This window comes from Marmota flaviventris, chromosome 5, assembly GCF_047511675.1.
Source record: "Marmota flaviventris isolate mMarFla1 chromosome 5, mMarFla1.hap1, whole genome shotgun sequence".
NCBI classification, from domain to species: Eukaryota; Metazoa; Chordata; class Mammalia; order Rodentia; family Sciuridae; genus Marmota; species Marmota flaviventris.
Genome location: NC_092502.1, coordinates 108,258,333 through 108,282,385, shown reverse-complemented (window position 1 = coordinate 108,282,385; position 24,053 = coordinate 108,258,333). Strand labels below are relative to the sequence as shown.

The 24,053-nt window shown below is 37.3% G+C and overlaps 1 pseudogene; it reads left to right on the top strand.

The window, feature by feature from the left end:
• Positions 1-17,824: 17,824 nt before the first annotated feature.
• On the top strand, positions 17,825-21,078 carry LOC139705788 (activated RNA polymerase II transcriptional coactivator p15 pseudogene; annotated as a pseudogene).
• Positions 21,079-24,053: the final 2,975 nt, after the last annotated feature.

The window sequence follows — 24,053 nt, the reverse complement described above, 5'->3', positions numbered from 1 at the left end:
TGTCTAGTTTTGAAAACCAGAAGTCTGAAATGGGTCTCACTGGGCTAAAATCAAGGTGTCCTAAGGGCTGTGTTGCTTCAGGGCCTCTCGGGGAGCATCTCTCCCCTTGCCTATTCCTGCTCCCAGAGGCTTCCCACCTTCCTTGGCTTATGGCCCCCTTTCAATAATCCTGTCGCCCTCACCTCTACGTCTGTCCTCACATCCCCTCCTTAGACTCTCCTGCCTCCTTAGTTCCCTTGTGATGACAATAGGCCCACCAAATAATCCAACTCATCTCCCCCATCCCAAATTCCTTAATTTATTACATCCACAAAATCCTTTTTTTCCATATAAGGTCTTATACTCACAGGCTCCAGGAAAAAGAACATAAACACCTTTGGGGAACCATCATCCTGCCTTCCACGCCTCTGAAGGGAATTGCCACGTTTCCCTCTCAATGTTAGAGTTGTTTCAAATTCCTTTTGCTACGGCAAGATAAAACAGCAATGCAGATATGTTCCCTCAGAGACACAGAATCCCATCTTCCATCGTCAAATGCAATTTCTATTACTCAGGCAAAGGCCGTTAAAAGACCATAAAGATGATAGCACCTCCTGGTTGAATAGATGGCTTCTTGGCACAGCACTGTATCAGAGGCAAGAACAGTTTCACAGCTGGGAAGGGACTGGGAAGGAGGTGGGGGTGTTGGAAGGGCAAGATGGTCTCAGAATGGAATTCTCTTCCTTAATGACTCCTGAGTTTCTAGGTTATTTGGAAAACCTTATTAGGAAAAAGTCAGCCTCAAAAAAACAAAAACATCCTCTTCCTCAACTGCCTTCCCCTGCCTGAAAAGCTGAGCGGGGGCAGACATAGGAGAGGAGACAGCACTATCCAAGGAACACGGGTGTCAGGCCAGGCAGGACGGGGTTCCAGTCTCCAATCTATGTGGCTTGAACAAGGTTTCTTCATCTTTCTGAGCCTTCTAATCTTCACCTGTAAAAAGAAAACAAAAGTTGAGGATCCCTTATCAGAAATGCTTCAACCAGAAGTGTTTCAGATTTCAAATATTTTCAGATTTTGAAATATTGACTTGGGCATACTGAGATATCCTGAGGATGGGACTCAAAACGTAAAATTCACTTATGCTTCATATACAACTTGTACACATGACCTGAAGGTAGTTTTATACAATATTTTTAGTGTACAAAATGTTATACAATATTTTATACAATATTTTTAATGTTTGGACTGTGATCTGTCATGTGAAGCCAGGTGTGGAATTTTCCATTTGTGACATCACATTATTGCTCAATAAGTTTCAGAATTTGGACCATTTTGGATTTTGGAAATTTTAATTAGTATGCTCAACCTATGGTATGTACTTCTTAGGGCTGATGTAAAGATCAGAAACAATGAGTTCAAAGAAAGTGCTCAAAAATAGTAAGTGCTATTATTGTAGCTGTTATTTTTATTTAAAGCAAGAAGTAGAGATTGAAATGAACAAGTCTGTCAGGACAATTTTAAGTGATTGGTATTTCTCATAATGTTATTGCTAGACATTTAACCAGGACAAATGAGGACAACAATGATAAAGAAAATGATTCTGCCAAGCACAGTGGCACACGTCTATAATCCCAACAACCAGGAAGGTTGAGGCAGGAGGATGGCAAGTTTGAGGCCATCTACAGCAACTTAGCAAAACTCTAACTTAGGGAGACCCTGTCCAAAATTTAAAAAATAAATAAATAAAAGGGCTGAAGATGTGGCTTAGTGGGTAAATGGCCCTGGGTTCAATCCCAGGTATCAAAAAGAAAATAATTCTCTATCTCATTCCCATTCCCTTGTCCTCCCCACCTAGATACCCCTCTGGAGGAAATCTTAAAAGTAACATCTTAGGCTCGAAGGATAGTAAAATTAGGCCTTCAAGATGTTAATATTTAGCCAGTATGAAACAATTTAGTTCTGTAGATTACTAGATGAATTGCTCTAGTTTTACTCCCTTCCTGCAGATATTGAATATTGAAGAGGCTTCATCTCCCTGTCCAGTATTCAGAATGGCTGGCATTAGAACCATATAGCTAAAGACCAAGTGTGGTGGTGTGCACCTATAATCTCAGTGGCTTGGGAGGCTAAAGCCCGAGAATTGCCAGTTCAAAGCCAGCCTCAGAAACTTAGCAAGGCCCTAAGCAATTTAGACTTTGTCTTTAAATAAAATATTAAAAAGGACTGGTATTGTGGCTCAGTGATCAAGTGCCCCTGGGTTCAGTCCCCACTACCAAAAAACAAAACAAAAAATAGAATCATACAGCCAGAGCGCGAAATACTGCTGACAACGCTGATGGGAGAATGTGACTTTATTTTTATTTTTTTTAATATTCTTTAGTTGTTGGTGGACCTTTTTATTTTCTTTATTCATTTATATGAGGTGCTGAGAATCGAACCCACTGCCTCACACATGCTGGGCAAGCACTCTACCACTGAGCCACAACTGCAGCCCCAGAATGTGACTTTAGATCTACAGTTGTGTTGGCTTCCAACTAGTCACATCAATGAAGTGAATTTACCTACTCAGTTACTGACAGAGCTGGATCAGACAAGGGTTCCTCAAAAAAGTGGACCCTTGACGGGCGCAGTGGTGCATACCTGTAATCACAGAGGCTGAGATAGGAAGATCGCAAGTTCAAAGCCAGCCTTAGCAACTTGAGACACTAAGCAACTTAGTAAGACCCTGTCTCTAATAAAATACAAAATAGGACTTGGGGTGTGGCTCAGTGGTTGAGTCCTTGAATTCAATCCCTGGTACAAAAAAAAAAAAAAAAAAAGCAGGCCTTTTATTCTGGTCTGGACAAAAACAAATTAGAACATATGCATTTCAGGGATGCACTTGCTCCAAAATGAAAACTGACCATGTTTAGCTTCTTCCACCAAATTCACCAGGCAGAAACTTCTCCTCCCATGGGCAAGAATGGATAGGAGATGACAAAACAGGCCAGGGGAACTGCTGTAGCAAGAATTCCTGCCTCTGTGTCAGAAACTCAGACCCAGACCACTCACTCTGGGGGAAAGCAGCTATCATGAATACCCTATGGAGAGGCCCTCAAAGTAAGGAACTAGAGCCTCCTACTGACATCCACAGAGAACCTGTCAGACCCCCCCTGTGAGCCACTGAGAGGCGCAGTCCAGGCCTTGCAGGCTGAAGCCTAGAGTGAAGGGCAGGGTCAAAAATTAAGGCAGCAGGGCGTGGTGGCACACGCCTGTAATCCCAGCAGCTCTGGAGGTTGAGGCAGGAGTATCTTGAGTTCAAAACCACCCTCGGCAAAAGTGGAAGCACTAAGCAACTCAGTGAGACCCTGCCTCTAAATAAAATACAAAATAGCGCTGGGGATGTGGATTAGTGGTCCAGAGCCCCTGAGTTCAATCCCCGGTAACCCCCCCAAAAAAATAATGAAGGAAGAAGATGCCATTCATGTGTTGGGCTGCAAAAAAAAAAAAAAAAAAAATGAAGTTTCTATTAAACACAAAAAGAGCAGCTCATATTTGACCCCAGAACTCTGTTCTACAGACAGGAGTCCATTCTCAGAAAACTACAATTTGATTCCACCACAACCCAATGACTAATTTTCTGAATTTCATTTTCTCTTTCTCCATTCATTTAAGTGTCTGATTATAAAATTATAGTATTTAGTTTTGGTTATTTGATTGTTTTTACTAAATGGTCAATGAATGGTATGTTTTGATTAGCATTAAATGGAGGTGGGGTGGGGAAAGTGTTTTTGTTAAAATGCCTTCTTTTCTCTATTAATGGCACGCCGTTCAACTTTCATCTTTCAGTTCTCCTCCTCCTCCTCCTCCTCCTCCTCCTCCTCCTCCTCGTCCTTCTTCTTCTCCTTCTCCTTCTCCTTCTTCTTCTTTTGTGACCTTAAGCAATCCTCCTGCCTCAGACTTCCAAATTTGTGGGATTGAAGGGGGGTACTGCCATGCCCAGCTAAATTCTTTATATTTTTTAATGAAGAAAATGAGGGATTTAGAATCAGCTACACAGAGCAGCTGGATTACAGGCATGCACCACTGCACCCTGCTAAATTCTTCCTTCCTCTCTTCCCTTCTTCCTTCCTTCCTCTCCCTCTCTCCTCTCCCTCCCCCTCTCCATGCCCCACTCCCTCCCCTGGGGTCTTTATCACTAAGCTATATCTCCAGCCCCTTTTATAATTTGTTTTGAGGCAGGATTTTACTAAATTGCCAAGGCTGGTCTTGAACTTGCTATCTTCTTGCCTCAGTCTCCCAAACCGCTGGGATTACAGGTATGTACTGCCATGTCCAGCAACATTCTTTATATTTTTAATGAAGAAAGTGTAGAATATAGAATATGCTCTGATTCCTACAGAATCACACTTTCTTAAATTCCTCTGATGTCAATTTCTTGGGCAACAAACTCAACATCTCCAAGAAAACTGACAGTCAGGGTCCACATCATGTTGAACATCTGACTTTGAAACAATCAACAACAACTATCTGGCATCAAGAAGAGGCCACAGCCCCAGAGGCCTCCTTGCATTATACCTGGCCCTTTGTGAACAAAGGCAAAGCAAGAAAAGCAGAGAGAAGGGAGTGAACCATAGAAATAATTCCCAAGTGACTAGATGCCATATTCCAGACAAACGTTCCTAGCATCAGCTTTGGGAAACGTGCCTAGACCAGCCACGAGGCACCATAACCCTTCAGTAAGGTGTTATCAGTCACTGAAGAGGGGAGGATGAGGAACAAAACCCTGGGTGGTGTCAGATGGCATTTACACATCACAAACATGCTAACAATGCTGTCAAGTAAAAAGAGAGAGAGAGAGAGGGAGGGAAGGAGGGAGGGAGGGAGAGAAAGTTTTTAAAGATAGAAAATATCAATTAATACCTTAAGATATATTTTCTTATTTTCCCATACTCTTTCCAAGGAAAGGAGACAATTGCTATAGAACCCATAACAACCAATCTTGGATTGGTTTTTTGAAACCCACAGAAGTTTTATTACTTTAAATAGTAGCACATATTAGCAAAACCAACACCTTCTTGTCTCGTTCCTCCTGGATCTGTACACACAGTAAAGCAACACGGTGATTGTGGTTCAGGAAGATGCTGTTGCATTCTGTTTATGAAGCCTCAGGCCTCACTGTTAGGAATGACAGGCAGACTGGCAATTTCCATGAGTTAGTTTCCAGTGTGCAAATCCGTGTCAGCAAATGGGAATGCAGTGTTTGTCTTTCCTCCTAAAGTCATATAAATGTAAATGTGATGGTTCCCTGTATTTCCTCTGCAACCAATCACAACTGGTGCATATCCACCGCTTGATGAGTTCCTTCCTTCACAAAAGAAAAAACACGACCCTTGCTCCGTTTCCTAGTAATCCCTGAATGACAAGAGAAGATATTTTTATACTAAGGCCTGGAGTTTGGAGCTACAGCTCTGATCTCATGTGGGGTTTCACAAAAACAAGTTGTGACCCTCCTCAGCTCTGCTTGAGCCCAGCAGTCTCAGGACACACATCAGGTCTTGCAGAACGCTCTGTTAATTAAGAGGGTGGGTTCCCTCTCCAGTCATTAGCAGAGGAAGAGAGAATGTTGTAGGAGGATGAATGCCTTTCAGGGCAAAAACCCCTCCTGGCACCATCTTGGTGCACATACACTGAGCTCCAGGAGATGGGACATGTGGGGACTCCTGACTCCTTTGGTAGTGCAGGCCATTTGCCTCCTAAAGAGTCCCATTTGTCACATGGCCCCATCCCACCTCTTCATATGGAGTCTGGAAAAGGAAACAGTTTTCTTAATTTCACTTTCTCCACTTCCACTTCTTTCTCTCCTCTTCTACCTTCTCCTCCCCCTCTCTGGCTTTCTCCTTCTTCCTCCCCCCCCCCTCCCTCCCTCTCTTTCTTTCTCTCCCCAGGCATGCAGTAACACCAGGTTAGGAATGAATTATGTTTGGAAACATTGGAGCATTCAGTAACCTTCTCCAGGCTGTATGTACTTTCAGGCTCTGAAAAAGCTGGTAAAGAGGAGACCTAATAAAAATTAATCTAGATATGGGAGAGTAGGAAGTCAACTGACCTGTAAGTGATAAGATATGATTCATACCACTGAGCACGGGAAGGGCGGTGTCAAGGAAAATGGATGTCCCCCTACACCATCCACCCAATCCTTGCCCATCATTGGCATCATTTCTGTACACACCGCGTTGGATCCTTCTTTATGTTCATATTTGTCACCATCAATTTTGCACCAACCTCATACTATCTTTTTATCTTAAAATATACTCTCAAAATCTTCATCTTCATTTCCAAGGAAAAGTACACATTTTCCCAAATGCAACTGAATTTTAACTCATGCCTATTTCTTTTAGAGCTTTGGGGAGTGAGAGTTAATCAAATATGAATGAGGATGAAAAGAACTAGAATTTGTTATATAATTTTCCATTTACAGAAATGCAAATGATATTTAAAATAAGGATAATTTCAGAACTAGTACATTGTTTTGTTGAAAGAATCAGTTCAAACCTCATAGTCTGAATTATATTCAAATCAATGCAAATCTATTGACATACATCACTATCGAGTATAAAATTTTAGAAATTTTGGAAACTTCAGATGCCATTAAAAAAAAAAAGGTCCAGTTGGGAATAGGAACAGTGGTATATGCCTATAATCTCTGTGACTCAAGAGGCTGAGGCAGGAGGATCTCAAATTTGAAGCCAGCCACAGCAGTGTAGCAAGGCCCTAAGCAACTTAGTGAGATCCTATCTCAAAATTTTAAAAATAAAATAAAATAAAAAGGGCTGGGGTTGTAGTTCGTGATAAAACCTCACTGGGTTTGATCCCCAGTACCACCAAAACAATTTTAAAAAATAGTCCAAAGAGGTTAAATACTTTGTGAGATTATCTTTCTCCTTGGAATTGTCTTCTGTTAGGTCTTGCAGTTCACATCTAGTAGGAGTGGCACACACAATACTGTCTCCTCTACTACACTGTCTAGATTGGCCTGCGTAATGTGTTCCAAATGCATTTTGAGATCTTTAGGGATTTTTCCCAGAGTGTTATTTAGATGAATTTATTTTAGTTGGTTAACAATTAAAGAACAGAATTTGTGAAACAGATCTTTGTCAAAATTCACATAATTTTTTTCTTAATTTTTGTCTTACAGACCAAAGGTACTGTATGTATCTAACTTTCCTAAGAAAATGCTTGTATTGAGCATTTTTTTTTTTTTTTGGTGAAGATTTCAAACTCTGTGCTAGTTCATCATTTTATAACATGCTCAAAATGGAAAGCATGATCACTGCTTCAGAGGTAGAAATGAACTTTTGTACTATGTAAAAGATAAACTGGTCACCTCCATGTTCTGGGAAAGAGAGTTCAAAGTTGGTCAGCTTTACTGAGTTCCACTGGAAAAATAGCAGTAGTAGCCTCAAGGAAGTAGAAAGAGAGTCAGGAGACAAGAGGGAGAGGTATTGCTGTTAAACATGTCAACAGAGCCATGGCAAAAACAAGACAAGAAAAGATCCCATAAACTGTGGTAAATTTGCTGCTACCATTAAAAAAAATAAATAAAAATACCTCGCCAGCTGGGGGCAGTGGTGCACGCCTGTAATCCCAGTGGCTCTGGAGGCTGAGGCAGGAGGATCCAGAGTTCAAAGCCAGCCTCAGTAAAATCAAGGTGCTAAACAACACAGTTGTCCCCAAATAAAATACAAAAAAGGGATGTGGCTCAGTGGTCGAGTGCCCCTGAGTTCCATCCCCAGTATCAACCAACAAACAATCAAACAAACTATTCAAACACTAACAGAAGTGGTAAAAACTTGAGCACTACAGACAACCTACAGAGCCACTGATATCAGAGCTCTATTATCTGAAGAAATAGAACTTTATCACTGAGAAAAGTGTTGCCTTACACAGATGAGTTTTGAAGATTCTGCTGCATGCATTCAGATACCCTTCATATCATAGATTAACCTGTATACATTCATATTAGTTGTTTCTTAAAGCACTCCCCTTTTTTGCATTCCTTGGAATCCTTTTTTTTTAATTCTGTAATTTAAGTTGACGGTCAACTTTATTTATTAAATAACTGCTCAAACTCCATATCCCTAATAAGGATAATAAAAAAACAATAATTTTCTTTCTTCTCCTCTACTACATTTATATATATAGTGTTCATTTCCACTCCTAATTTTTGTATACATAAGAAAACATTCATAAAAATATGTAAAATAACAATAGAAGTTTTAAAATACAAATGTTATTCAATTCTATGTGCCCCTACATCAAAAATTATTTTGAATTGTACCCATCTGTTTTTCTGTTTTGTTTTTTTTGTTGTTGTTGTTGTTGTTGTTTTTATTTAAAATTTATTTTTTAGTTGTAATTGGACACAATACCATTATTTTATTTATTTTTATGTGGTGCTGAGGATGGAACTCAGGGCCTCACATATGCTAGGTGAGCACTCTACCACTAAGCCACAACCCCAACCCTCATCTGTTTTGTTAAAAGAAAAGTATGAGGGCCCAGGGTTGTGGCTCTTGCCTAGCACATGCGAGGCACTGGGTTCAATCCTGAGCACCACATAAAAATAAATAAAATAAACGTATTGTGTCCATCTATAGCTAGAAAAAAAATTTTTTTAATTTTTTTTTCATACCAGAGAGTTTAAAATGTTTATTTGCAAGATTGAGAAAAACAGTATATTCAATTTGCAAATATTTTGAAGAAAGTATCTTTACTTTATGTATTACTTCTTGAATTTTTCTTCTTTTTTACAAGACTAGACTCATAATGCTATCTTTTTGGCAAGTTGAGCTGCTGTGACAAACACAGTGTCATCAATAAACAAGCAATTAATGGCCTATTATGGGCCAAGCAGGCCTGGCTATCATCCAACACCAGCCTTCTCTGTCCTCTGTGTTTATTAGACTTCCCATCACCCTTATTCACATTAATCTTTTTTTTTTTATTGGTTGTTCAAAACATTACAAAGCTCATTGTGTCCATCTATAGCTAGAAAAAAAATTTTTTTAATTCTTTTTTTTTATTGTTGGTTGTTCAAAACATTACATAGTTCTTGATATATCATATTTCACACTTTGATTCAAGTGGGTTATGAACTCCCATTTTTACCCCATATACAGATTGCAGAATCACATCAGTTACACATCCATTGATTTACATATTGCCATACTAGTGTCTGTTGTGTTCTGCTGCCTTTCCTATCCTCTACTATCCCCCCTCCCCTCCCCTCCCCTCCCCTCCCCTCTTCTCTCTCTACCCCCTCTACTGTCATTCATTTGTCCCCCTTGTATTATTTTTCCCTTTCCCCTCACTTCCTCTTGTATGTAATTTTGTATAACCCTGAGGGTCTCCTTCCATTTCCATGCAATTTCCCTTCTCTCTCCCTTTCCCTCCCACCTCTCATCCCTGTTTAATGTTAATCTTCTTCTCATGCTCTTCGTCCCTACTCTGTTCTTAGTTACTCTCCTTATATCAAAGAAGACATTTGGCATTTGTTTTTTAGGGATTGGCTAGCTTCACTTAGCATAATCTGCTCTAATGCCATCCATTTCCCTGTAAATTCTATGATTTTGTCATTTTTTAATGCAGAGTAATACTCCATTGTGTATAAATGCCACATTTTTTTTTATCCATTCATCTATTGAAGGGCATCTAGGTTGGTTCCACAGTCTAGCTATTGTGAATTGTGCTGCTATGAACATCGATGTAGCAGTGTCCCTGTAGCATGCTCTTTTTAGGTCTTTAGGGAATAGACCGAGAAGGGGAATAGCTGGGTCAAATGGTGGCTCCATTCCCAGCTTTCCAAGAAATCTCCATACTGCTTTCCAAATTGGCTGCACCAATTTGCAGTCCCACCAGCAATGTACAAGTGTACCCTTTTCCCCACATCCTCGCCAGCACTTGTTGTTGTTTAAAAAAAAAAAAAAAGGAAAGTACTTGAGAAGCCAGCCAGCTGACAAACAGATGTTCTTTAAACCTGATCATTAGACTCCTTCATTTTTCAAAATTGACATAAATATTTTTAAACAGTCTTTTTTGTTTTCTGCCCAAGATGTTACCTCTGTCCCAGGGGTGCAATATGGAATGATCCCTTTCTTTTATAAAGTGGGAGAAGGAGAATTGTATAGTCAGTTTTCTGTCACTGTAACAAATATCCAAGATAAGCAACTTAGGAAGAGAAAAGGTTTATTTTGGCTCACACTTTTGGAAGTTATGGTCCATGATTGATTGGCCCTGTTGTTTTGGGCCTGTTGCAAGGCAGCACATCATCGCAGGAATATGTGGCAGGTCAAAACTATTCACCTTGGGGCCAGGAAGGAAAAGAGAGCAAAGAATTGGCTTTAAATTTCCACCTCCAAGAACTTTAATGCCTCCCACCAGGCCCCACATTCTAAAAGTTTCACCAGCTCTCAACAGTACCATCTTTGGAAACAAACCTTTAACACATGGAGTTTTGGACATCCAATCCCTAGCAAGAATTTTCTTTTTCTTTGTTGTTTTTTTTTTCCAATTTTTTAGTTGTTTTTTCAGTTATACATGACAGTAGAGTGTATTTTGACATATCTATATACATGGAGTATAACTTCCCATTCTTGTGGTTGAACATGATGTGGAGTTAAACTGGTCAGGTATTCATACATGAACACAGGAAAGTTATGTCCAGTTCATTCTACTGTCTTTCCCATTCCCATCCCTCATCCCATCCCTTCATTCCCCTTTATCTAATACAGGGAATCTCTATTCTTTCCTCTACCCCTAAATGTGTGTTAGCATCTGCATATCAGAGAGGACTTTCAACCTTTGGTTTTTTGGGATTGGCTAGCATGGTAGTCTCCAGTTCCATCCATTTATGGGCAAATGCCATAATTTCATTCTTCTTTATCTTTATGGCTGAGTAATATTTCATTATATATATATATAATGATATATATATCACATTTTCTTTATCTGTTCATCTGTTGAAAGGCACCTAGTTTGATTCCATAGCTTAGCTATTGTGAATTTAGCTGCTATAAACATTGATGTGGCTGTGTCTCTGTAGTATGCTGATTTTAAGTCCTTTGGGTAAAAACCAAGGAGTGGGATAGCTGAGTCAAATGATAGTTCCATTCCAAACTTTCTGAGGAATCTCCATACTGCTTTCCAGAGTGGTTACACCAATTTACAGTCTCACCCCACATGCTTGCCAACACCTACCCTTACTTGTTTTCTTGATAATTATAGTAGGGATTTTGAACAAAAGGCGAGCAAGGAGGACTCTACTCTCTCATAAGCACATTGTGAGGCAGATGCACGTTAGGAAAGAGTTGAGTATCTAGAAACTCATTTCCATCAAATTATCTATGCCTACATGACTCTTAGAAATCTTCTCAAGCCCAGTTTAGAAGCTGGTGAGCCCTCACAGCAATTCTCAAATATATTAGTTACATATGTAATGAAACATATTGATGGTATATTTAAAGAATATCTAAATTTTTATAATCTCACACTTATTTGTATGTGTATCTTCTATCTATGGTCAACAGTCCTGGATTTTGTTTCCTATTAAATGTTTTCTTTCTTAAATTTCAATGTTTCTTTTAAAATCATTTTAGTACGAAAAATTATGAAGCAATTAAAACTTTGGATATGGGGTATTGTTTAACGGTAGAGTGCTTAGCATGTATGAGGTCCTGGATTCAGTCCTTGGGACCCCCTCTCAAAAGTTATATGTGTTATGTGATGGTGGAATGTGATGGACATCATTATCCAAAGTACGTATATAAAGACATGAATTTGTGTGAACATACTTTATATACAAATAGAGATATGAAAAGTTGTGTTCTATACGTGTAATAAGAATTGTGATACATTCCACTGTCATGTATTTAAAAAAATAAAAGCAATTTTTAAAAAAGAGTGCTTTATTGAGTGGGTTATTGCTTTGGCTACCTGAGGCTCAATCCCACTGGACATCCTCTGATGAACTCTAAAAAAATGTTTCAGAATTGTTCCACTAGGAAGTGAGGAGCTGGGGTATCTTCCAGTGCCCAGTTGTCATTTGTTGAAAGATCATGCGACAGGTGCGTTAACTCTCGGCACTTCTAATCTATACCCCTTCAGGCTGAGCATGCTCCAGAATCAGACTGCTCTCAGGCAGATAAATGGAGGAAGCTGAGAGCACAGCAACAGTCTGTCCGTGACTTCTAGGTAAGCCTGAAGGATTATGTGTTCTAATAGTAGTTGCTAGAAACTGCCAATCATAATCATAGCACTCCTCCCCCTACTAATGAAAAACTGGTCCAGACTGAGAATGTGCTAAAATCTGTGTCAATCGTTCTTAAATCTTATGATTTTGTACTAAGAGAAACATGACAGACCTTCCCTGTTGTCACCAGGGGAGATGTAAGCCTCAACTGGATTTCTAGTCCTTTGGAAAAAGCTGGCTTAATGGAATGAGATTGATGCAGACAGAAGCAGAGATGAGAAACAGAAAGTCTCAGCTGCATCCAAGTCTCTGTTTTCAAGGGTCATTGATGCTTATTTTGCCAGGTCTTCAGTTTGGATATGAGTAAATGAATTTATTTTAGTATTAAGCAAGTTAAAATTAGTTTTCTGTAAGTTGAAGCCAGGAAAAAAAGAAAAAAAACTCAACCACTTTTGAATCACCCTGTTTCCAAAAATATCTATTTCTCCACTCTGCTACACTTCCAGTCTTCCAATAGAGAACCCACTCACATAGCCAGGAGCAGTGGTACGGGCCTGTAATCCCAGTGGCTCTGGAGGCTGAGAAAGGAGGATCGCAAGTTCAAAACCAGCCTCAGCAACTCAGCAAGGCCCTAAACAACTTAGAGAACACTGTCTCAAAGTAAAATAGAATAACAAAATAAAATAAAATAACAGATGTGGCTTAGTGGTTAAACGCCCCTGGGTTAAAAAAAGAGAGATGGGGCTGGGGCTGTAGCTCAGTGGTGGACCACTTGCCTGTGTAAGGCTCTGGATTTAATCCTCAGCACCACATGCAAATAAACAAATAACATAAATATATGGTGTTAATCTACAACTACAAAAATTAAAAAAAAAAAGAAAGAGAGCATATCCACTCATGTGAATTAAAACATTGTCCTTCCAGGAATCTACAATGTACAAATACCTCGAATGAGTTTAACTTCAAAAACCCAGAAGAAAAATTCAGATAACCAACAACTTTGGGATAGGAAAGCTAATTCAGTTGGATGGTGTATAAATTGGCAGATGGCTCTAAGATGGTCAATTAAATCTCTAACTCAAGACATTTTTTTTTCATACTGTTGTAAAACTTCTAAAGAGATAAAGGACACTCTTAATTTAAAAAACAAGCACTGTTGGGCATGGTGGTGCATGCCTATAACCCCAGCAACTCTGCTCTGGAGGCTGAGGAGGATCACAGGCTCAAGGCCAGCCTCAGCAATTTAGTGAGGCCCTAAACAACATAGTGAGACCCTGTCTCATAATAAAAAAAATAAAGAATGTGGGAATGTAGCTCAGTGGTAGAGCACCCCTGGGTTCAGTCCTCAGTATTGTAAAGCAAACAAACAAGCACGAAAATGAAAAGGAAAAGTTGGACATTATAAAACCACTGTAAAATAGAAAGAAGCAGCTCTGCATATAGTGAAAAGAGAAGACCTCTGTGACAGAGTACGATAGTTTTTGTGTAAGAAAGAAGAATGAGGATATATACTTCTTGCATGTTGTGTGTGTGCATAAATGAACACTGGAAGGATCTAGAAGAACCAAGAAAACTGGTTACCTCAGGCCAGGCTGTGGAGGACAGGGACAAGTGGGGGAGTGAAGCTCCTCAAGGTACCTATATCTTTATAACTGCTTTGATTTTCATGTTTGTGCCTCACCTATACAACCCATTTAGTCCCAGATTTTCAATCTGCAAATATGTCAATGAAATTGACACCGGCACATTAGACTAGGTTGGAAATTACAACCTGGAGCTCAGATGTCTTTTATATATTTTTTCATATACATATGGAAGTATATGTGTATTTATTCAAATGCCCAGGCTGGGGATATAGCTCAGTTGGCAGAGTGTTTGCCTCGCATACACAAGGCCCTGGGTTCAATCCCCAGCACCATACACACACACACACACACACACACACACACACACAAATCATTCAAATGCTCTAGTCATTTATTTACCTATTACTTTTCTCAAAAGACTAGACCTCTAATAACACAATTATTTTAGAGTTACCATTAGTGATGTATTTGCTGCTCATTTAAGTATTTATAGATGTTTCACATCTGGGACAACAGGACAAAATGGGTTAAACTGAGTTTTACAATGTAATAAACATTGACCCACTTTCCCCACAGAATTCCACTGGACAAGCTAGTGACATTGACCCAGAAAAGATGGGCACCTCACAAAGGTTCAATAATAATTTACTTACATCAAAACCAAGGAGTAAAAGTCAAAGCTTTCTTTAAAAATGTCATTCCAAAAGTGAAGGTGAAAACAAATGACGTCAGGCGCACTGGGACCCTAGTATGAACCAACAAAGGTCAGGGGAAAGGCTGTGGAGAGGTGACCTTGTATTTCCCTCTCTGAATTGAAGAGGGAAAGAAATTTTAAAAGAGAAAAATTCAGGATTTAGGTAAGGGAAACACATAAAGTGTACGCAATGGAGGGCAAGCGTCTTTCTCATGAAGGCATTGATCTGGATTTCTCAGATCGATTCAAACATGTCTTTATAAATACAAAGCAAAATCTATGAGTGAGATCAGAATGCACTCTGAATAGTTTCAAATTATTTAGATTTATCACTTAGTAAATCCCAATTTCCTAGAAAATCAAGGGCATTAAAGTGAACTGATGAAATCCTTTTTGAAAAAGTATAGACTACTACGAAAATGTTAATTTTTATCAGTAATAGTAGTAGTTCTTTTATTAAAATATATTTTTTTAAGTACTGGTGATTGAACTAAGGGGCCCTCAACCACTGAGCCACATCCCCAGCCCTATTTTGTATTTTATTTAGAGACAGGGTCTCACTGAGTTGTTTAGTGCCTGCTTTTCCTGAGGCTGGCTTTGAACTTGTGATCCTCCTGCCTCAGCCCCCCCAAACCATTGGGATTACAGGTGTGTGCCACCATGCCCGGCTTAAATAAATTTTTTTTTAAATTGTAGTGTTTCCTGGTTGGTATATGAGACATAATAAAATTATTTCATTCTTATGATGTATAGGGAATGTTAATCAAAATGAAGATTTTGATTAAGAACTATTACTTTCACTTTTGTAGCAAAATGTGTCATAAAAAATTGAGAATTGTCATCATGTTATTATTACAGGGTTTGGCGCAATTAAATGAAAACAAAAAGAGTTGAAGTAAAGAAAAATATATAGGACAAAGTATGAGAAGATAAATGGATATTCATTGAAAGGACTTTAAGGAACAGCGGTAGAAAACTGAATTAACGTAGGATTTTCTAGAAGGTCTAAATTCAATCCAACGCCCAGAGTTACTAGGGAGGTGAGTAAGCAAACCTGTGGGGACCACTCCTTCCATTTCTAGAGAGGGGACAGAATGTTCAACCCCAGATCATTATATGGGCTCAATAATTCCAGTTCTTATTTTATATTTCTTCAAGAAAAGATAGAAATCTGTACTTTAGTGAAAATTCAGCTATTTTTCATATTATGCTCAAATCGAAATACACCTATATCCATCCTATAATGAATTCAGGCACCCAGATTTGAGACTGGATTTGTTTTTGTTTTTAAAACTGTTCTGGCTGGGAGCAGTAATGGTGAGGTGCTAAGCAACTCAGTGAGACCCTGTCTCTAAATAAAATACAAAATAGTGACTCAGTGATTGAGTGCCCCTGAGTTCAATCCCCTGTACCAAAAATAAATAAAAGTTTGCTTTGAAGTCAGACATGGTGGTGCATGCCTGTAATCCCAGCAACTCGGGAGGCTGAGGCAAGATCACAAGTTCAAGACCAGCCTCAGAAACTAGGCGAGTCTCTAAGCAACTATCTCAAAATAAAAAACAAAAAGGGCTGGGAATGTAATTCAGAGGTAAAGCACCCCTAAGTTAAATCTCTAGTACAAAAAAAATAAGGTTTATTTTGACTGAAAATCACATAAAATAATGAGTCATAATAACGGAAGCATTAAAATCTAAACACTTAGATGCTTAGATGATGACTGACAGTGTGACCATATTAAATACTATTATCTTAAATAACAGGAATCAACAAACTACAGCTATAAGGAATCCAGGCCTGCCACTTTTCTATAAATAAGACTTTACAGGAACACAGCCACATACATTTGTGTACACATCATCTTTGCTTGCTTTTGTTCTAGAAAGGGGCCTAAGTAAAGAACCATTACGGAAAAAAGTTTAATCAACTCATGATAATATTTTGACTTTCAGCAAATCTGAGTCTTTTCTGATGAATTATGCTCTAAGTCAATTTCAATAATTTTAATGTCAAATTAAGCAATTTTTTTTCAGAATATATATATTAGATCAATAATATAATTATTTTGCATTAAAAAATTTAATCAACGGGCTAAGGTGTAGCTCAGTGGCAAAGTGTGTGCTCAGCATGCACAAGACCTTGGGTTCCATCCTCAGCAGCATCCCCCCCACACACACACCCCACACACAAATTTCAATCTGATAATAAATGATAATTATGAGTCTTTAGTAAATTTTCTTTCCATATTTATTAAGACTTTTATAATCATAAACAGATATATTGAAAAACTAAGCAGCCAGGTACAATGACACCCACCTATAATCCTAGCTATTCCAGAGGCTGAGAAAGGAGGATCAGAAGTTTGAAACCAGCCAGGGCAACTTAGTGGGACCCTATCTCAAAAAGGGTCGAGGATATAGCTCAGTGGTAGAGCACCTGTAAGGATCAATTCTCAGTATTGGAAAAAGAAAAAAGAAACTAAGTTGAATTGTGATCAGTAGGATCAGGAATGCCTTTTACAGGGTTGTATAGAAAAAGTTAGCTGAATAGTATTAGAAATCATGCAGCTAAACCCTGAAAAACAGAAATTTCCGTTTTGCTTGCTCCATCTAGAGGTGAAAAAAATAATTCCCTGTATACCCTACAAATCTTTCACATCTTTCTCTTTTTAGTTCATGAGGTTGCTAACTGTCTTAGACATATTTAATTCTCTTCGAATTCTTGGGAGGGTAGAAGGTCAGTACTGTGTACCGTTTTGGTCATTTGATCTCTATTTGTAGACACCAAAGCAGTGGGACAAGGTTGGGCTCAGTGGCAACAGAGCAGTGCCATCAAAATGAACACCTCGATTGCTAAATTGGTGATAAATATTTCTTTATAATTTTTAAATGTAAGGCTGTTTATTAAAATAGACAAACCATAAGATGAAAAGGAAGACAATGGAAAAACACAACTTTCCACAACCCAAAACATTAGCACAACCTTAAAAATAATTTAGAAAAGTGTTATAAAGATATGTGGCAGATTTAATAAAAATTAAAAAAAAAATAAAAAATAAAATGGGAATAAGAAAAAAAAAGATATGTGGCAGATTTGTATTCCATTAATCAAGGTGATGTCAATTCATAATTCTAAATAAATCTTCTTAAAGTATGAGATTAAACAGTCATTTTCAGTGTGTATGTAAGTAGTTTTATCACACTTTCATTCAACACTAACTTTGGAAAATGGGTCATTTAAAAAGACAAAGCAATTTTCATTCTGTAAGTTTCATTCAACTTTACTTAGGATTGAAGACACATGAAATGTACTTTTAAAAAGTTTGTTTTAGGTCAGTCGCGAGCCAGCGAGCAGAAGGCTGTCGACTGCAGAAACGGAGCAATGCCTAAATCAAAGGAACTTGTGTCTTCAAGCTCATCGGGAAGTGATTCTGACAGTGAAGTTGAGAAAAAGTTAAAGAGGAAAAAGCAAGTTGCTCCAGAAAAACCTGTAAAGAAGCAAAAGACTGGTGAAACTTCGAGAGCTCTGTCATCTTCCAAACAGAGCAGCAGCAGCAGAGATGATAATATGTTTCAGATTGGAAAAATGAGGTACGTCAGTGTTCGGGATTTTAAAGGGAAAGTTCTAATTGATATTAGAGAATATTGGATGGATCCAGAAGGTGAAATGAAACCAGGAAGAAAAGGTATTTCTTTAAATCCTGAGCAATGGAGCCAGCTGAAGGAACAGATTTCTGACATTGATGATGTAGTAAGAAAACTGTAAAATCTGAGCCATATATATCCTGTACTGTTCTGGTTGTTTTAATCTGTCTTTTTACATTGGCTTTTGTTTTCTAAACGTTGTTTTCCAAGCTATTGTATATTTGGATTGCAGAACAATTTGTAAGATGAATACTTTTTTTTAATGTGCATTATTAAAAATGTTCTGAGTGAAGCTAATTGTCAACTTTATTAAGGAGGATTGCTTTGTGCCCACCACTTAGTGTAAAATAAAATCAAGTAATTACAATCTTAACTGTTGTGGCCTTTTTTGATCAAAAGACTAGATATTCTTTAAGGCCAAAATTAACAGTTTTATAGACCTATTAGTTTTAACTCAGTTTTTACATGAAAAAGATTTGTATTGCATTGAGTTTTTTAACATTAGATTTGTGAAATCCATGATCTCTTCAAGCCAAATGTCAAAATTTGTCCCAGTCACTTTATTTTTTTTAAATTCATTTTCACTTAATAACAATCATTTTTATTTCACTCTTTTTGTTGAATATATTATGCTAATTTGAAAAGTCAGTGAAACTGTCAAAATGTTGATTCAATAAGTTACTTAAAATAAGGGAACTACAATCACTAAACCTGTAGTAGTTATTAGAGCAGATACAGTTTGGTAATGTGGCTTGTATGAAAACTTCAAGCAGGTGTATGTCATTACCTCATAGTGTTCTGTGTAGTTATCTTACTGCTTAGTGTACAGAAAATAATGATTAGATGTCTGATTAGCTTTCACTTAGTAAACATGTTCACCATGGGATGATGTCTGTAAAATCAGATATTGTTAAACTAGACTAGGATTTAATAAAAACTGTGAAAGCTTACTGGCCTAACATTTTATTTTATAATATTTGAGTATGAATTATGTGTAGCCAGAGAGGTCACTGAGCTTTACCGGTGCAGTTAGATAATGTGGTCAGTTTTTAGGGGAAAGATCACATGTTTAGGATTTTTGGCCTTTGGTTCAGTAGAGTTTGTTATTTTGCAGTTAGCCTACTGGACAATGGCATTCTAGACACAATGTTACTAATTTTAGTAAATGCTTTTAAGTAGTTTTCATTTTAACTGTAGTGAAGCAGACAATTAAGGCGCATGTTTCAGGGGCTTTGCAGCAATAAATAGGGTATGGTGTGCCTTAATAAAAGAATGTAAAGGAAACGTACTGAAATTAAGGAAGGTGGCATGTAAAGAGGAAAGAATTTTCTTCAAACTAAATGATATTTTTGAGATTTTAATCATATTAATAGGATAACACAATTCTAGGTAGAATAGTAAAAATCAAAAGGCTCAAAAGGCTTAGAGGTAAAAATAACTTTCACAAGTTGTTTATGGTAGCAGATCTCAAATGGTTACTGCCATTTAGGGCTACCATATCAAGAAAATTGCACTATTCTTTCAGCAAGTATGATTCTTATGTTTTAAAACATTTTGTAGTATAATTTTAAGGACTTAATTTTAAAACCATCTGCCAGGTCACATAGTTAGTCTTTTTTTTTTTTTTTTTAATATATATATATATATATATATTTTAGATGCAAATTGCTAAAATAGATCTTTTTTTTTCCCTGATAGTTTAGTCTATCAAATAATAGGTACTCACGTGTTCACATACTGTATGTATTTAGACAAATCATTCTTGATTGGTATGCCCCCTTATTTGGGAACATGAATGTCCTATATTGGATACTTTTAAAAGTATTATTTTTGACACAGAGAAAGGGTTGTTAATTATACAGAACTTTGGTTTTGGTGTAGATGAAGAAGGAATCATGGATAAATTTCCTAGATTTACATGAATTCAGAGGGTGCAATCTACTTATACTGAGATGGCACAGTAGTCTATCACCTAGGCATTTACTGGTTGTTTGGCATAAAATTAGTAAAATCTTATAAGGAGTGTTGGCTATATGGTAAGTTGACTGCTAAATTCATTTATGTTACTGGATGTGTAGTATACTGAAATTATTAATATTTTTCTCTGTAGGTAAGGATGAAAATTGAGTTAAAATAAAACAGACTAACTTGTAATGAAACGGAAGAATAGAATACATTTATTTTCTGTTTAAACTTTATCTCCTCAGTAAGATTTCTCCCAAGAAGAAAGCTCGGCATTTTGAGGCATATTATCTTACTTTGTGATGCCAAAAATGAATTTAATTAATGTCCATATTCAGGTTTTGTCCTTTAATATACTCAGTAGCAGGGCCTTCTACAGTATTTTCTCTTTTAAATATGAACATTAGACCAATTTCCAGTTCTTTTGGATTTTAAAGAACAATGACTGAAAAAGAAAAACCCTTTGCATTTTGGTTATTTTCTTTTTCTTTGCTTAAAAACTTCTCTTAAAGAATATTCCTACCTCATTAATTAGTCAAGATGCTGTGATGATGAATCTATTCTACATAATGTATTTAGAAACAAAGACTTCGTGGGAAAAATGAAATTACATCCTGTCTTAGCTACTGAGGAGAAAAGAGAAAGAATTGAATATTGATTATTTAAGTGTTCTAGACAGAATTATGTTAGAATATTATAAAAGTTTGAAAATTATAAAATGGCTGACCAATATTTAGGTATTCTCCTGAAATTCTTCGTGGTTCACTTTTTATGGAAATTAATAATAGTGAAGCACTCAAGTTTTTTAAGAAAGTGTTTTTCCAGATATACTCTAGTATAAACATGCACATAGTCACAAATATGTAATTCTGTTAATTGTGGAATGCCTGTACACTTTGTTTGTACATCTTCCATGGAGATATCAGTGAATATGATTCTCCACCTGTGAATATTTTAAATGTTGAAATAAAAGTAAGAAATGTGGTCTTTGTGTTTTCCCAGTTTCACAAGGCTGAAGATGAATGGATTATTTTTTGAATGTGTTTTACTAACAAATAGAATACCTTTTTGTTATGAAAAAAAAAAAATAAATAAAAATAAAAATAAAAAGTTTGTTTTAGTTGTAAATGGACACAATACATTTTATTTATTTATTTATTTTTATTTTTTTTTTTTTTTTTGTAGTTCTGAGGATCCAAACCAGTACCTACACCTGCTAGGCAAGCGATCTACAAATGAGCTACAACTCCAGCCCCTGAAATGTGCTTTTTTTTAGTATTTAATTTTTAGTTGTAATTGGACACAATACCTTTATTTAATTTATTTTTTTATGTGGTGCTGAGTATCGAACCCAGAGCCTCACATGTGCTAGGCGAGTGCTCTACTGCTGAGCCACAACCCTAGCCCTGAAATGTGCTTTTAATGCATAAAAGTCACAGTGGATAGCCTCAAAGGACTGAGGGTGGGGGGCATTAAGGAGAATCTGATAATTCACGGTGTGATTATTCTGCACACTAATGAAAGATAACTCACACTTCTAGAACCTCAAGACATCCCTTTTTAAAGAACCCAAATAAACCCAAGACACCTTGCAGACAGTTCTCCACCCTAAACAAACTGATGACTCTTACGCATGAAACTAAAATAGTGAGCTGGGGCTGTGGCTCAGCCATGGAACCCACCTAGCACATGGGGGGCCCTGGGTTCAATCCTCAGCACCACATAAAAATGAATAAATGCAATGGAGGTGTTGTGTCTAACTACAATAACAACAACAACAAAATATATATAAATATAAATATAAATATATATATATATATATATATATATAAACACTAGGGGCTGGGATTGTGGCTCAGAGGGAGAGCGCTTGCCTCGCATGTGTGAGGCACTGGGTTCAATCCTCAGCCCCACATAAAAATAAATAAAGATATTGTGCCCACCTATAACTAAAAAAAATAAATATTAAAAAAAAAACACTATAAAATCTTTATGGCAGCAAAAGATTCTGATGGCTGGCTGGGGTTGTGGCTCAGTGGTAAAGCACTTGTCTCCCATGCATGGGGCACTGGGTTCGATCATCAGTACCAAATAAATAAAATAAAGGTATTGTATCCATCTACAACTAATAAATAAATAAATAAATAATTCTGATGGCAATGAAAGTTGAAAGTTGTAAACTGTATTTCAATATTTCAATCTCTTTTTCTTCTGTCATTAAACCCATATATAAATTGGCATAGCGTACATGACCACAGAAAATAAGCTGAGTTCTGTTTTTGTGTTGCCTGCACTGTTCTTTTGTTTAAATGTTTTATCTGTGATTTCTTTAGTTTAGTCAACATTTTCTTGGGTAAACTTGATTGTACTACTAATTTTCATAAATGAACTAGATTATCTTACAATGTTAAAGTTAAAAGTTTTAAATTGGGACTGGGGATGTGGCTCAAGCGGTAGCGTGCTCGCCTGGCATGCGTGCAGCGCTGGGTTCGATCCTCAGCACCACATACAAATAAAATAAAGATGTCTGCCGAAAACTAAAAAATAAATATTAAAAAATTCTCTCTCTCTCTCTTTAAAAAAAAAGTTTTAAATCCATTTGAATAAAAAGATAAGATTGGTTTAAAAAAAAAATGAGGGCTGAGGTTGTGGCTCAGTGGTAGAGTGCTTACCTAGCCTGTGCAAGGAACTGGGTTTAATTCTCAGCACCACATATAAATAAATAAATAAAACAAAGGTCCATCGACAGTTAAAATTTTTTTTTTTAAATGAACACCTTGACACAAGCTTGTGAATGTAATAGTCCCCTCTTATCCAAGTCCAAGACATCCCAGTAGATGTGAAACAGAGAGTCCTGTACCCTCCATCTATTGTATTTTCTTCTGTATGCACCTACCTGGAATAAACATTCACCTTTTCACTTAAAGAAAGCTCTTTGTGGCTTCTCCTTGGCATATCTGAATTGTCAGACTCACATCCTTTGGGGCCATTAAATTTAAAAACGGTTTGAACACAAGCGCTTCGATAACAGGACAGTTGATCTGATAACCCAGATGGCCACTAAATGACTAACAGGCAGATGGTGTGTATGTTGTCATGTGCTCCACAAATTCATCTCCTAAGTGAGATGGATGGGACACACAAAACTTCATCATACTCTCAGAATGGCTGTGCAACTTAAAATATGAACTGTTTATTTCTAGAATTTCCCATTTACTATTTTCATATTGAGGTTGACTGAAACCTGAGAAAGTGAAATCAAGGATAAGGGGGAACTACTGTAGAAGGATGTTTATAGCAGGATCCTGGAGGTACTGAGATTCTAATGCTGCCATTATTGTTACATTTGTTACTTTTTTATGGTTTATATTTGTTACTTTTCTGGTGTTGTTTTGGTCTTAGAGTCTGTTTTGTCTGATACAAGCACCATCACCCAGATCTCTTTGGGATTTACATTTGTGTGGAATATCTTTCATTTTTCACTTTTAGCCTATGTGTGTCCTTAGATGTAAAGTGAGTCTCTCGTAGATAGCATATGGACAATCTTTTAAAAATCCACTCAGCTAATCTATGTCTAATTTGGGTTTGATCTGTTTACATTAAGTAATTACTGAAGTGTCTGTCAACCGAATGGATAAGCAACATGCAGCATATACACACAATGGAGTATTATTGAGCCATAACAAGATTGATCATTCTGAGAAACTACAACATGGATAAACATTGAAAACATTATGCTAAGGAAACTAAGCCAACACAAAAGGGCAAAGATTGCAAGATCCCACTTAAGACGAGGTATCTTCCAGGCAAATTCAGAGGCAGAAAGTTAAATAGCAGTGGGTTGGCTGGGGAGGGGAAGTGGGGGGGTACTGCTTAAAGGTCACGGAGTTTCTATTTCAGGTGATATGGTTTTGAAACTAGTGATAGTGACATAACATGATGAATGTGCTTAATGCCAC